Source organism: Odocoileus virginianus, chromosome 1 (assembly GCF_023699985.2).
Source record: "Odocoileus virginianus isolate 20LAN1187 ecotype Illinois chromosome 1, Ovbor_1.2, whole genome shotgun sequence".
Classification (NCBI taxonomy): domain Eukaryota; kingdom Metazoa; phylum Chordata; class Mammalia; order Artiodactyla; family Cervidae; genus Odocoileus; species Odocoileus virginianus.
The window spans coordinates 88023668-88037589 of record NC_069674.1 but is presented as its reverse complement, the minus strand read 5'-3'; the positions used below and the strand labels follow the sequence as shown (position 1 = coordinate 88037589).

Genomic DNA, 13922 nt, shown 5'->3' with positions numbered 1-13922 from the left:
CTAATCGACTGATTCATGGGGATTTATTACTGTACTCCTTCTGCTTTATTATTATGAAAAATTTCAAACATAGACAAAGTTTTTAAAAATTATATCACTACATGTACAGGCATTGTATCAGTACTGAGGAAATCAAGGCCCTTATTTTGTATTCTCCATTTTTTCAAAATTTAGCATTCAGGTATAACAGTGCTTTTCTTTAAAAAGATAATATGTGGTATCCCTATACACTAAAATAATTTCTTAGGTTACCAGAATATTCACCCATTAAAAATTACAATTAAGTTCCAACTATATCTATAAAACCATTTAGCCTCCTAAAGAGAAAAATCAAGTATTAATAAAAGCTTAGTTTATCTCACTTGGTAATTTTACATACAGTAAAACAGGTGCTATTTGATAGAGTATTTTATGCCATAATTATGTAAAATATTTTATACTTAGGTATTTTAATAACATAAAGTAAAATAATTTCTAGTGACTATATATTTATCACAAACCGTATGATACACAATGTCAGTGGAATATTTAGGGGACTAGGATCACTTGTTTTATTTTGTCTCAATTGATGGATACTCAGCAACATTCTTTTTACTTTAGCACTTCTAAAATGTATTTTAACTAGTAAAACAAAACCTCTCTCTTATTAAGGATACTGTTAAGATTAATAGAAAGACTTTTCGGAGGAGGATGCTGAAGTGATTCTGATGACAAACCACCATTTTTAAGGATGCTAAATGCCAGGACTAAATCTGCAGGAATCCCCTGACACATTCTGAAAACATGAACCATGGCTTTTTAATGATTTTTCATCTCATATTGAAAATATGGTATAAATAAGGAAGCACATTCTGTCATTTTTAGAATTAAAAGAACAATAACACCACAAAAGAAAAAAAAAAACAAAACTATGAGTGAGAGTTAAGACTGTCAGTAAGCAAAATTTCCTGAGTGAGCACGACACGCTGTAAGAAAATACTAAGGATCCCATATTCCAATCACTAATAAGAAGTAATCAACAAATAGTTGCTTTCTTAGAATTCTGTTAAAGACACAGTTCAAAGAGTGGTACAATAAGGTAGTGTAAACGAGATGGGTGTGGTGTCTCAACACCTAAATGAAACTGCCTATTTGTTAATTTGTTGTCTCTTTCAAAAGAGAGAATAGTTTCATTCATAACAAATATAAGGCAAAATAACTTCAAAAATTTAAAAATCACCATCTGAAACCATCAACTTGCCAAAACCAAACTTGGGAGCACTCAATTTTCATTTTCTTTGCTTAATAATCTAGATATATTTCTTGTAGATTTTGAAGTAATAGGCAAAAAATTAGAAACTATATCATTTTTACATAATACATATATACACACACAATGCACATTTTAGTGGATGCACAGGAAAATAACCACTATCCTGACCACCAAGAGTCTGGTTTTTATTTGTACAGCACTAATATTACTAATTCAATAAAAATCTTATTATATATAAAGCTTTCTTCAAAGTATCTGCAGAAATATTGATTGGGTTTATTAATATTTTGTATCTTAAATTATTTTTAAATTTCTAATTAATAGACGTATCCTAGAAAGTTTGATGCATTTTTCAGAAAGAAAACCAGCTTTGTACGTTCTTCTGCATAAATTCTACCCTGTCTTTTATGGTGTACTTGTTATTGCCTAAATTCTCAAAATAATTGGATTTTACATGTTTAGAAATTCAATATTTAGGGCAAAGGAACACTTCCCTAGTAGCTTGTCTTATTTATGTTTAGCTTTAAGTAAAGCAAACAATATACATTTAGGTTTATACACTAGATCTATTAGCCTACCAGAAAGATTTGTTGTCAATTTTATTTCATAATATCTTGCATAAACTACCTATAAGGTATTTAAACTATTATAATATGAATGTAAGTCAGTGATCAGCAAACTATTAGTGAGATCTGGCTTTGTGAGCTATTTTTCTTCAATCTATAAGCAGAAAATTATTTTTATATATTTAAGGGGTTTTAAAATAATGAAAGAGAATATGAGGCAAAGATTGTATGTGACCTATTAAATCTAAACTGTTTACAGTCTGTTCCTTTATTGAGTACATTTGATGACTACTAGTATAAATAATTTCCTATCATCCTTTAAAATTAAAAACCTAATTTAGTCAACTCTCAGAATTTATGTACTGTATAGAGCAAGGTACCTGAGATTCCCAGGCGGCACAGTGGTCAAGAATCCATCTGCCAATGCAGGAGACCCAAGAGATGAGGGTTCGATCCCCGGGTTGAGAAGATCCCTTAGAGAAGGGAATAGCTACCCACTACAGTATTCCTGCCTGGAGAACCCCATGGACAGAGCATCCTGGCGGGCTACGGTCCATGGGGCCGCGTAGAATTGGACTCAACTGAGCGACTGAGAACATGCACACACAAAGCAAAGCAAACCGCAGGTGAACGGCAGGCACAGACGGAGCTACCAAGTCATATTTCTCACACTCATCTCACACAGAGGAACCGAACTCGCCCCACACATCACAGACGCCCAGCAGGCGTTATGCCAGCGGCCTCACAGTTACTGAGTTGTCTCAAAAATGGTCTCTTGTCACTGAAATTATGACAGACATTTTACAGAGGAGGAACATGAACTGCTGGAAGGTTAAGTGATTTTTCTCTAGAAAAATAAATTGTATGTAAAATGTGCTAATTAACATTTTCACCTTAAGTAACAATACAGCCCCCTAATTTTGAACTTTCCAACTTTCCCCAAGGGATAAACTCAAGGCAGAGGTGAGAAGCAACTGCTGGAATTAAAGTATTGAGCATCACCAATTTCTTCCAGCGTTGTCTTTTAATTTTTTAATTAATGCCAATCTCAATTGTGTTTTATGTAGCAAAATGCAGACATCTAACCATTCAACTCAAAATTATAATTAGAGACTTGCATTTGAGACAATTGTATCCGGAAAGCCTTTGAGTAAATTGTTTAAAATTTAATGGTATGTGGCTCTCGAGTGATTTATTACATTTAAGTAGTCCAACCACAAGCGGCAATAAATAACTTCATGGGGGTGGTGGCCTGCTGCCCGCTGCCAAAACCAAATAAAAACAGTATTCAAGGTTTTATTTCCAGAACTTGAATATAAATAAATTTATTGAGTACTGGCTAAATATTATATTCTTGATTCCCCACATGAATTATCTAGTGAATGTGAAGGAATACTTATAAGGAGTGTATCATGTCTAAATATTCAGAACAAGAAGATTAAACTTTTGTCATAGGACTGTAAGAGTAAAAATATATGCTTATATATTAAAATATATAAATAATCACTGATATATTCATTTCTTCTGAGACTCAGTGAGTAGAGTAGGACTAGAGATTACATTTAAAATTTTCTTGTGTTTGAGACTTTCTAACAAAACATACAAGTGTTTTTAATGCAGTTCTCTTTAATTAACACTGATATTTTACTACTGATTCTTAAAGTTTTTAAAAAACAATGTTATTGGTGTTGAATACTAATGCACTGCTGCATGGTGTCCACAGTTCTATTTATTTCTTTTACCAAACCATGGGCCAGCTATTGCTATCATACATATTCAACATAAATCAAATGCCCCCTCATTTGAATGGTACAAAGATTCCTCCAAATTATATTACTTTAATATCCAAGTGTGTGATGAGAGGACTCATCTCACTGAACAAACTATTGACCAGTTCAGATACTACAGATTTAAAGTGCTGAGTCACATGACGAGCTCCTTAATAGATGAACAATAGAAACATGATGATAGATTTGGGGGAATTATAATTTAATAAAACCAAACAAACAAATAAAGAAAGCTGAGGGCCGAAGAATTGATGCCTCTTGAGAGTCCCTTGGACTGCAAGGAGATCCAACCAGTCCATCCTAAAGGAGATCAGTTCTGGGTGTTCATTGGAAGAACTCATGTTGAAGCTGAAACTACAATACTTTGGCCACCTGATGCGAAGAGCTGACTCATTTGAAAAGACCCTGATGCTGGGAAAGATTGAGAGCAGGAGGAGACGGGGATGACAGAGGATGAGATGGTTGGATGGTATCACCGACTCAATGGACATGGGTTTGAGTGGACTCCTGGAGTTGGTGATGGACAGGGAGGCCTGGAGTGCCGTGATTCATGGGGTTGCAAAGAGCTGGACACGAATGAGTGACTGAACTGAACTGAAACAAACAAAAACATAAAGAGAAGCAGAAAAGGGTTCTTTAACCTCAGTCTGAGAAGCAACACTCTGCAGGATATGGGAAGAATATGAAGGAAAGTCAAGAGGAGTGGGCAACACAAATAAGTGTGATTAAGATCAACATAGATAATGTATATATTTCTTAAAGACTAAAATGTTGTTTTGTCATTAATGAGGCAAATACAAATGAAGCTAAACTCTGTATACTCTTGAGTTACTGAGAGGCAAAAAGTAACCACTACATAATTAAGCTATCTGGAATTTAAGAAGGGTGTCTGGGTTAGTTTACTGGAGCTTTGGCCAAGGTTCCGACTCAAAAATAGCTCTAGGGTCAACACTCGCTCTCAATTTATCGCACTTTGTTCATCTCAGTAACTGTCTTTGCTTGTCTGAGTTAGACAAGCTGCTTTTGGCCAGTTTTGCCCACACTTGTACTTTGCAGCCAATTTGTGTGTCTAGGACAGACATTGGCAGCTTTTTCAAAGGACTGTGCCAAGGGTTTAACATCCCTTCTTGTGGTTTTCGTGAGTGAACGGAAGGAAACCTAAATATGCTCCCAGTCTTGAGTCAAGTCTTGACCACACACAGCACTCTCCTCCTGGTGACCTCTGTAACCTCACTCAATCTCCCCACTCCATCCCTCCCACCAGATGCTGGGACTTTTTACTCATGCCATCTTAGAAGATGGCAAAGGAACAAAAAGATACAGCATGACTCAGGAATGAATGTATAAAATAACAGGTCTATGTCTAAGAAAATTGCATACTATGTCATGTGGAATATTTTCACTGCCATCAAAAGATGGAAGCTTTATGACAAAAAATACAGTTCTGATTTTAAATTATCATAACAGTGGGTTTTTTAAAAACTTTTTTGGGTGTCCTAGATCTCTAAGAATCTAATAAAATTTGTGGACCCTCTTGTAGGAATATGCATCAATCGACTCAGGATTTTCCAGGTCATTTTACAGAATTCATGGATCACCTGAAGTAAGGTCAACAATCATGATTTAAGAAACTCTGATCTAATTCAATCCTTTAATTGTATAAAGAGCACAATTAAGCTCCAAGGAGGTAATAATTTTTGCCTAACACAACATAGCAAGTTAGCAGCAAAGACATACAAGTTTTTGTACTCCAAATATAATGCCCTGAAGAGACTCATAAATTAATTCTTTTGATAACAAAGACTTCAAAGCAAACCACAGGAAGCTACCGAGAAAGAAGTGAAATACTTTGAGTGTTTTTGAGATATGGGGAAATCTTTCAGAGCACATATCCTGTTCTTTTTTTTCCCCTAAAGAGACAAGAAGTGAAATTCATAAACTTGAATTTGTTACTCTGATTTGAAGAAACCAAAGTGAGGAAGATAAGCAGATACGGTTAAAGAACCCTGAAGGATGGGGCTTCCCAGGTGGCACTAGTGGTACAGAACCCGTCTGCCAATGCAGGAAACCTAAGAGACACAGGTTCTCACCCTGGGTCGGGAAGATCCCCTGGAGGAGGCCATGGCAACCCACTCCAGTATTCTTGCCTGGAGAATCTCATGGACAGAGGAGCGTGGCAGGCTACAGTCCATAGCGTTGCAAAGAGGGGGACATGCCTGAAGTGACTTAGCACACATGCAAGCACCTGGAAGGTATAAGAGTTGGGAGAAAGTCCTCATATGGAAACTTGATTCTGCACCCCATGTGTATTCATTGCGATAAAGCCAAGTCATCCTGAACATTACTGTAATTATGTTAATCAAAGAACAGTAAGATTTTAAAACAAAACATGTTTCAACTTCCTCTCCCCCAGTGCCTTCCCTAGTTACCATCACCTTCATCTACACTGACTGCAGTTTAAAGCCTGAGGCGCCCTAGGCTGCTCCCACTCCTGTGGCCTCTCATTCCCTGAGACCCATCAGCTCACCACTATGTGGGTCTCTTGACTCCATCATGTGATGTCCTCTCCATCATTCCTGCACATCTCAAGCTCTAGCGACCTCTTGCCTGGCTTTGCATTCTTTTCACTCATGTCTCTTTTTACCTCTATCTCTTTCCAATTCACCTACCAGACTGCTCTGAAAGAGACCTTTCTATAAAGCAAATCTAATCATATTACTCTCTGACTTGACCCATTTCAGTGGTTGTTACCTATAAGCTTCCTTTAAAAACTTTTGTTGAACTTCTGAAATATTTTCTAAGTGTTATATGATAACATTTTCATTTTACATGGTTTAAGATGAAAAGAATGCTTACTTTAAATTACATCATCAAAGTTTATATAAAAAGTGTATACGTTATCTATGTATACACACAAAGTTATATGTAAAAGTTATCTCATATCGTCTTTAGACTCACTTTATACATAGAAAAGGAAGTTCTTGCTACTCTCATTGAAAAAGGATGAATCTTGTTTGCATTGCTGTATATTTATTTAAGAAAAAAAGATTTACAGCATATTGCATATTAAAATGTAGAATGAACTTATTCTATGATATAATGAAAAGTAAATAATACTTATACCCTAAAGTTTGATCTTCATAATTTTAGCTTAATGAATTAAACCAGTCCATCCTGAAGGAAAACATCTCTGAATATTCACTGGAAGGACTAATGCTGAAGCTCCCACACTTTGGCCACCTGATGAGAACTGACTCCTTAGAAATGAGACCATGATGCTGGGAAAGACTGAAGGCAGAAGAAGGGCACAGCAGAGGATGAGATGGTTGGATGGCATTCCCAACTCGATGGACAGGAGTTTGAGCAAGCTCCGGGAGTTAGTGATGGGCAGGAAGGCTGGCATGCTGCAGCCCACGGGGTCGCAAAGAGTCAGACAGGACTGAGCAACTGAACTGAGCTTAATAAATCAGCTGGCTTATTTTTTATAATGCTATGTCTTATGCTCTTGTTGTTCAGTTGCTGCGTCAAGTCCAACTCTTTCCTGCCCCATGGACTGCAGCACACCAAGCTTTTGTCTCATGCTTAAAAGCTAAGAAGAAAAGAGAAAATATTCCACAATACCATTTGTAAGGACTCCTCCACAGTGATGAAAGTCGGAGGGACATGTTCACCTACTTCAGGGGTTTCAAAATCATTAAATGGGTCATGCTAGGTTACCAGCATAGCATCCAAGTTTCTTCTGAGGACTCTACTCTGGGTCTATCACTCTATTTACATCAACTAATTAGGAGTTCTCCAGACCCCATGCCCTCGAATATGCCATTTTTAATTCCTGCAGTGTTCCTCTGATTACCCTTTTTGTAAATGTAGACATTTCCATTCATCCTTTATACCCCAGAGTATGAATCATCTATTCTCTGAGGCCTTCTCTGAAACACTTTTTCCTTTTGCCATCCCTCTGTTACCTGTATGACACATTACTGTCAATATATGTATTTCCCTTCTGAACTCTTAATCGCTGGGTAGTATGAAACTTACTACCAAACATGGTAGGGGGAAATACACATTTATGAATAAATTCATAAATGAAATGAATAGTTAATTTAGGAAAATAAGGCAACTGGAAAACAGAACACATACAGGTAGAAATTTTCTCAAGAAAATGTATTTTTCTTATCTAATGTTATACTATTAATTTTCCTTCAAGCTTTTTTGGGGGGTAGGGAGGGGGTGGAGAAGATACCCAAAACATGTTACATGAACTTCAGGTATTGTGACTGAATCTACAACAACACAGATATATCTGGCATAATATTAATGTGGGACAAACCAAAATTTTACTTTTCTAAAATCTCTTAATGAGTGGGATGATGTTCTTAAAACACTGTATTTCTCGCTATACATTCAATTGTATATATGTCTGGTATCGCTAGCTGTCCACTAAGGACTTTCTCCCTGCTCCTCAATTATAGTAAAATGTGTCTGAGAAATGGCCTCTGGCTGGAGATTGCATTTCCTAGATCCCTCTGCTACATGATGTTGTTGTTCAGTCACCCAGTCGTGCCCAACTCTTTGCAGCCCCATGGACTGCAGCACACCAGGCCTCTCTGTCCATCACCATCTCTCAAAGTTTGCCAAGTTCATGTCTATTGCATTGGTGCATGTATGACCATGTGACTAACCCCTCATTTCTAATGGAAGAAAAGCAAGAAGAATGTGAGCAACTTCTATTTGACTTGCTTAAAGGAAATCTCTGGCCCAAGGCTTCTGTTCTTTTCTTTTCACTTCTATTTGTGGAGCTGTTGCAAACAGTGACTTTGGAAGTCGGGCCCCCAAAATGGTAGAGGCGCTGCCTGCACGAAATAGAGCTGCTAACACACCTGAGGGATCCATCTGGCCCACTACCCAAGAGAAAAATAAACTTCTATCTCGCTCCAGCCACTGAATTTGGGGATGTGTCAGAGCAGTTGAGAAAACTGCAAGTCTTTGTATGGTTCTACATCTATGATATATGTTTATCCAATTTAAATGAATCCCCAAAGCAGGTGTTTTAAAACTAGCAAATGTTAATATTTACAATGAGAAACTCATCTTCTGAACTGCGAACTTTTAGAAAGCAAATTTTGTAAAACCTGATCTAAAGAAGCTAGCTTTGTGTCTACATTTAGAAGTGATTTGCTGACAAAAATAAACCAACTTTTATGCAAAATGGACATAATAAAATTTCCTGTTATGAGGCCCTACAGAAAGGGAAATAAAAAAGTGCTAAAAGAGAGCTATATGATGAAAACTCCAAAAACTGATGTTTTCCAAAAGTGGCTGGATTCCATTAAAAATTCTGAATTTGAGTATACTTCCTGAATCATTACATAAAACTAAGAAGACTGCCAATTTCTTTTGTTACATGTGGGATAGTTAATTATTAATGGAATCCTAGTTTCTTGTGAGACAGAAATACGAGCATAAATATGAGGTAGACCATTATTTAAAATCTAGTTTCTGCTAATTTTCATGTTGACTTCAGAATAAAAAGTTTTGGTTTGTTACAATCATACATATTTTATAATTCATTATAGAAATGAGCTCTATAGTAAAGTTTCCCTTTGATTTTTATTGCCAAAGGGTGCTCATAAAAAAAAAAAAGAAAGGTCTGTTAGTAAAAATTAATTTCCTGCAGGTAAGTATTCAGAGGGAATTCTGTAGTGCTACAAATAAATAGGGCTTCCCTGTTGGCCCACACGGTAAAGAATCTGTCTGCAATGCAGGAGACACGGGTTCCATCTCCCGATCAGGAAGATCCCCTGGAGAAGTGAATGGCAACCCACTGCAGTGTTCTTGCCTGGAAAGTCACATGGAGAGAGGTATAGTTCATGGAGTCACAAAGACCTGGACATGACTGAGTGACGAACACTTTCAGTTTTTCACAAATAAATGGGTAAAGAGATGCTTTCTGAACATATATGTATATATATATATATATGAATTCATATACTTATATGAATATATATATATATAAGTATATATATATTTTCCAATACTTTGGTCACATGATGTAAAGAGCTGACTCACTGGAAAAGACCCTGATCCTGGGCAAGATTGAAGGCAGGAGGAGAAGGGGATGATAAAGGATGAGATGGGTAGATGGCATCACCAACTCAATGGTCATGAGTTTGAGTAAACTCTGGGAGATGGTGGAGGACAGGGGAGCCTGGTGTGCTGCAGTCTGTGGGATCACAAAGAGTCAGATGTGACCGAGCCACTGAACAACAACTATGTCCTGTATCCCATCACTGGATGTACTGATGCTGCACAGAAGCCCCTCTCTCTTTTATACCACCACCTTAACATCAGCATGGTTTCCCATCATAAAACAAGAAACTCTACGTGGCCAGTCTCCTGCAGGGCCTGCACTTCCCACCTGCCATCTTCACAGCTATCATCACTGTCTTCAAATTGCCATGCTCTCATTAGACCTCATCTTACCGCCATCTGATCTCCTAAGGACTAAGGCTGTCACAGCCCTTGTCACGGTTACCACGTTCCTACATTTACAACGAATGCTCTAAGGTCCTTATCTCACTCGACACCGTCTGAGAGTCGGCGAAGTCCCTGCGTTAGCCACCTCCATGTACACCACTCACTCCGTGACACATGAACATGGGATGAGGGTTTCCACTTACACAGCCCAGCCTGATGGTGGCACCTGGAGGTGTGAAACCTGGCAACCTGTCTTTTCCTCTGGGTCTGGTAGTGTGAACCAAATCTTTCTTCCTTCAATGTCCTTTCATCTCAGTTTCTAAAACAGCATACTTGCAGCATGGTTACTTCTCAGCAAGCCCACACTCCTTTGCCTACCTCTTAAATGTCAGCTTCCCTGGGACTCTATTCTAGGCTTTCTGACACCCTATTAAATCTATGTTTTCAATTTCCTACTTATTGGTAACACCTATATCCAAATCCTAAGAGTAATAATGATAACAGATAGTATTTCTGTTACTCTTAGATTTTACCATTTTTATGTGTGTTTTATCATCACAATTCCATGAGGAAAATACTCATTTTATTCCAGTTTCAAAGATGTGGAAAGTTAAGCTCAGAGAGATTTAAGCTAACTGTCCATGGCTGCAGTGCTATTTGGTGGCAGAGTCAAGATTTGGGCCAGATAATTTCTCCTTCAAGTTTCCCTCAGATGCTACCAACACTATTGCATACCGCCAAACTCAAGCCTATACAGTAAGCCTTACCCACACTGCCTCTTGGACTTGATATACTCATGTATGACCACTGGGTTTTTCTACCTCTGTGTAGCTGATGCTTCAGTACTGCCAGTCATATGACTGGCTAGGCCTGCACATGTAAAGCTTTTGGTCAACAGGGAGTTTGAGCTGAAACCAGCTAATCGTCCCCTGGCCAAATAAGACCAATATGAAGGTGACTGAGTTGGAGGAAAGCATGTTCCTATTTCATCTACACAAGTATGGCTTGAATGAAACACAAAACTTAAATATAGACATAATTCCAACTTTTCAAGCAAAAGACTGTGCCTTGGGAAACTTCATAAATTCATGATGCTATACCTCTGCACAATTATTTACAGAAAACACTTTACAAGAAAATGTAAAATACATGTAATCTTCACTTAATAATGTGATTCACTCAGAGATGTTTGAACCATTCAGGCCACATACTAACCAATCAGAACGTAGGAATACCCAGACCAAAGGCCATTCACAAGGTGAGATATGTGTTTGCTACAACCCTCTAAGAAAGTTTTCATAAAGATGTACATTTTAGATAACACAGATATATGAAAAAGTGATTTAGTCTGGGTAGCTGGCAAAACAATAACATTTTGCCAATAACAGGTATGAATGTAATAAAGGCAGAAATTCTTATCACTTTATGTTGAATGAGACCAGTGATAGTTTGTGCCCCATGCGTTAACTTCAGCTGAGCTCTGATGCTCCACAGTTCCTTCAGTCTTGAATTCATTATACCCAGAATGGAACTCATCCCACGTTCCCTTGAACTGGATGCCCACCTCATGTGAGGACAGGGAAAGACTCCATCAGGAAACGGTGGTCCAGTTAGAAACACGGGCATGATCTCTGGTTTCTCCCTCCTGACAACTTCCAAAACGCTTTTGTAATACAATCTCATGCAATGTTTTGAAGATAGGAGTCCTGCGAGGCTGTATTATCCCCAATTTTATAAATGAAGACATTTATATTCAAAAAGGTTGACTTACCCAAAGGCACAGACCTAATAGCTAAGATGTTTAAAATTTGTGGTGCCTCAGTTAATATATTTGTATATATGTTATCTCATATAATCATTAGAACATTGTGTGATTAAATGCTTTTTTCTAAAATGAGGTAATTAAATACAAGGAGAGATTAAGTCAGTCACTACAGAATTGAAGCCAAGATTTGAACTTAAGTCTGTCAGGCTTAAAAAAGAAAGCAGAAGTGTTAGTCGCTCAGTGGCGTCCAACTCTTTGTGACCCCATGGACAGTAGCCTGCCAGGCTCCTCTGCCCATGGAATTCTCCAAGAATACTGGAGTGGGTTGCCATTTCCTTCTCCAGGGAATATTCTTGACCCAGGGATTGAACCCACATCTCCTGCACTGCAAGCAGCTTCTTTACCCTCTGGGCCACCAGGGAACCCCATCAGGCTTAAAACCTCCTCTTAATTAGTCCTGACCTCAGTAAATTACAAAGTAGCTGTCTAAATCCAATTTATTATCCCAGTAGGAGATCATCCCACTGACCAGCTGTCCCACTGATGGGACATTTTCCTTAATTTGGGTCTAATAGTGTTATAAGAACAACTGTTATACTTTACACCTTTTTCTTGAAAATGGTTTTTAAAACTTTTGTATACACATTTACTTTTACAGAGACTATTAAATCTAAATGATATTTTAGTAACTGAGAAATTTATGATGCATTTCAAAGTTGTCCTTATTAAAAATAATTTTCTATAACAGAGCTGCAGTTTTCTTTATTAAAAACAAAATCAAAACACAAAGAAAACCTAATATTAACCAGACTCTAGAAACAGTAATACTTTCTTTAGGAGACTTTAATAATTCTGTTTTCTTACCATTTCCTTTCTTACCTAAAGATACATAACTTTTCTCTATCCCTCTTCTCTCACATTCTCCAAGAAAAACCCAAACATTCCAGATATTTTTAATTAATTAAACTGGTAAGTTTTAAGCACGGTACATATGAAAAAGGAGAAAGACTGAGAGATTAAATGATCTGTTTAAGTTTAAAAAAAATGGACTAGCAACAGCACTAGGAACATAACATATTTTAATTTGTCTTGCGAACTAAACCCAGAAACTTGGTTTTTGACATCTGGGAGAAAGAACCACATTTCTGAAATATGTTCGGCCTTCGTCAGTTCTAGGAACTAGATCAATGCCATAAACATATTCTTGCCGTAGAACAGCAGCACAAGACTATGCTATAAGCAGCAACTGATGCATGGAGCCACCACACAGGAGAAGAAATTGTCAATTAACTAACTTCCTATGTTCATTTTGCCAGATGGAACCCACGTGTAAATATACAATTTAAAATAACATTTTTTCCTTAGAAGATACTTAGAAGAAGGCTTTGAAGATGCCATAGTTGCTTGCTTCTATCCTATCTATCATTCCTCTCCCAGCCACTCCAGTTAGACTGCTGTAAAAATCACTAGTGCCCAAACATGAAAAAAATGCATAGCTCGTGTTGGTGAATTGGCTCAGGTAAACTTCTAGAGAGGTCCTGCCAGATGTTCCGGAAGAATATCTTATAGATTGAGGGATCGGATTCGCCTATTTTTATACTGTATAATCTTCAGGATGAACAATGCCACGAGGTTCTAACTACTTCAACCTCACTCACTTCCTTCATTTAAAAAACGCCAAAATCCCACATTACATTTTCTTTAATTGAAAGAAACCATTCCCTTAATTACATTCTGTCTAAATATGAATTCCCCTTCATTCCTCATTCATTATGGCTCCCCTTCATTCATCACCTCTGAAGTGTTATAATATCCTTGTTTGTATACAAAATTAAACCTGTGTTTCTATTCAACAGGCTTTGTTAATTACACAAGTTTTATCTGTTTTCATTTGTACAATCTAAGAAGAAAGATGTAACTGATAGACATTGCTCTATTTAAATGGTTCTTTTTAATAGCACTGGAGTAGACAGTTGCATGAATGTCTCTGACTGTTGTTATAGCCTAAGCCATTTTTAACAAACCACAGATAAAGGAAAATCTACAACTTCTGTGAGTTATCAAATGGTTAAAAA

The 13922-nt window shown here is 37.3% G+C and overlaps 1 protein-coding gene across 3 annotated transcripts in view; it reads right to left on the bottom strand.

Annotated features, from left to right (window-relative positions):
* Window positions 1–13922, bottom strand: part of CRPPA (CDP-L-ribitol pyrophosphorylase A) — a 336123-nt gene that overhangs the window by 48124 nt on the left and 274077 nt on the right. The gene's annotated exons all lie outside the window — the stretch shown is intronic.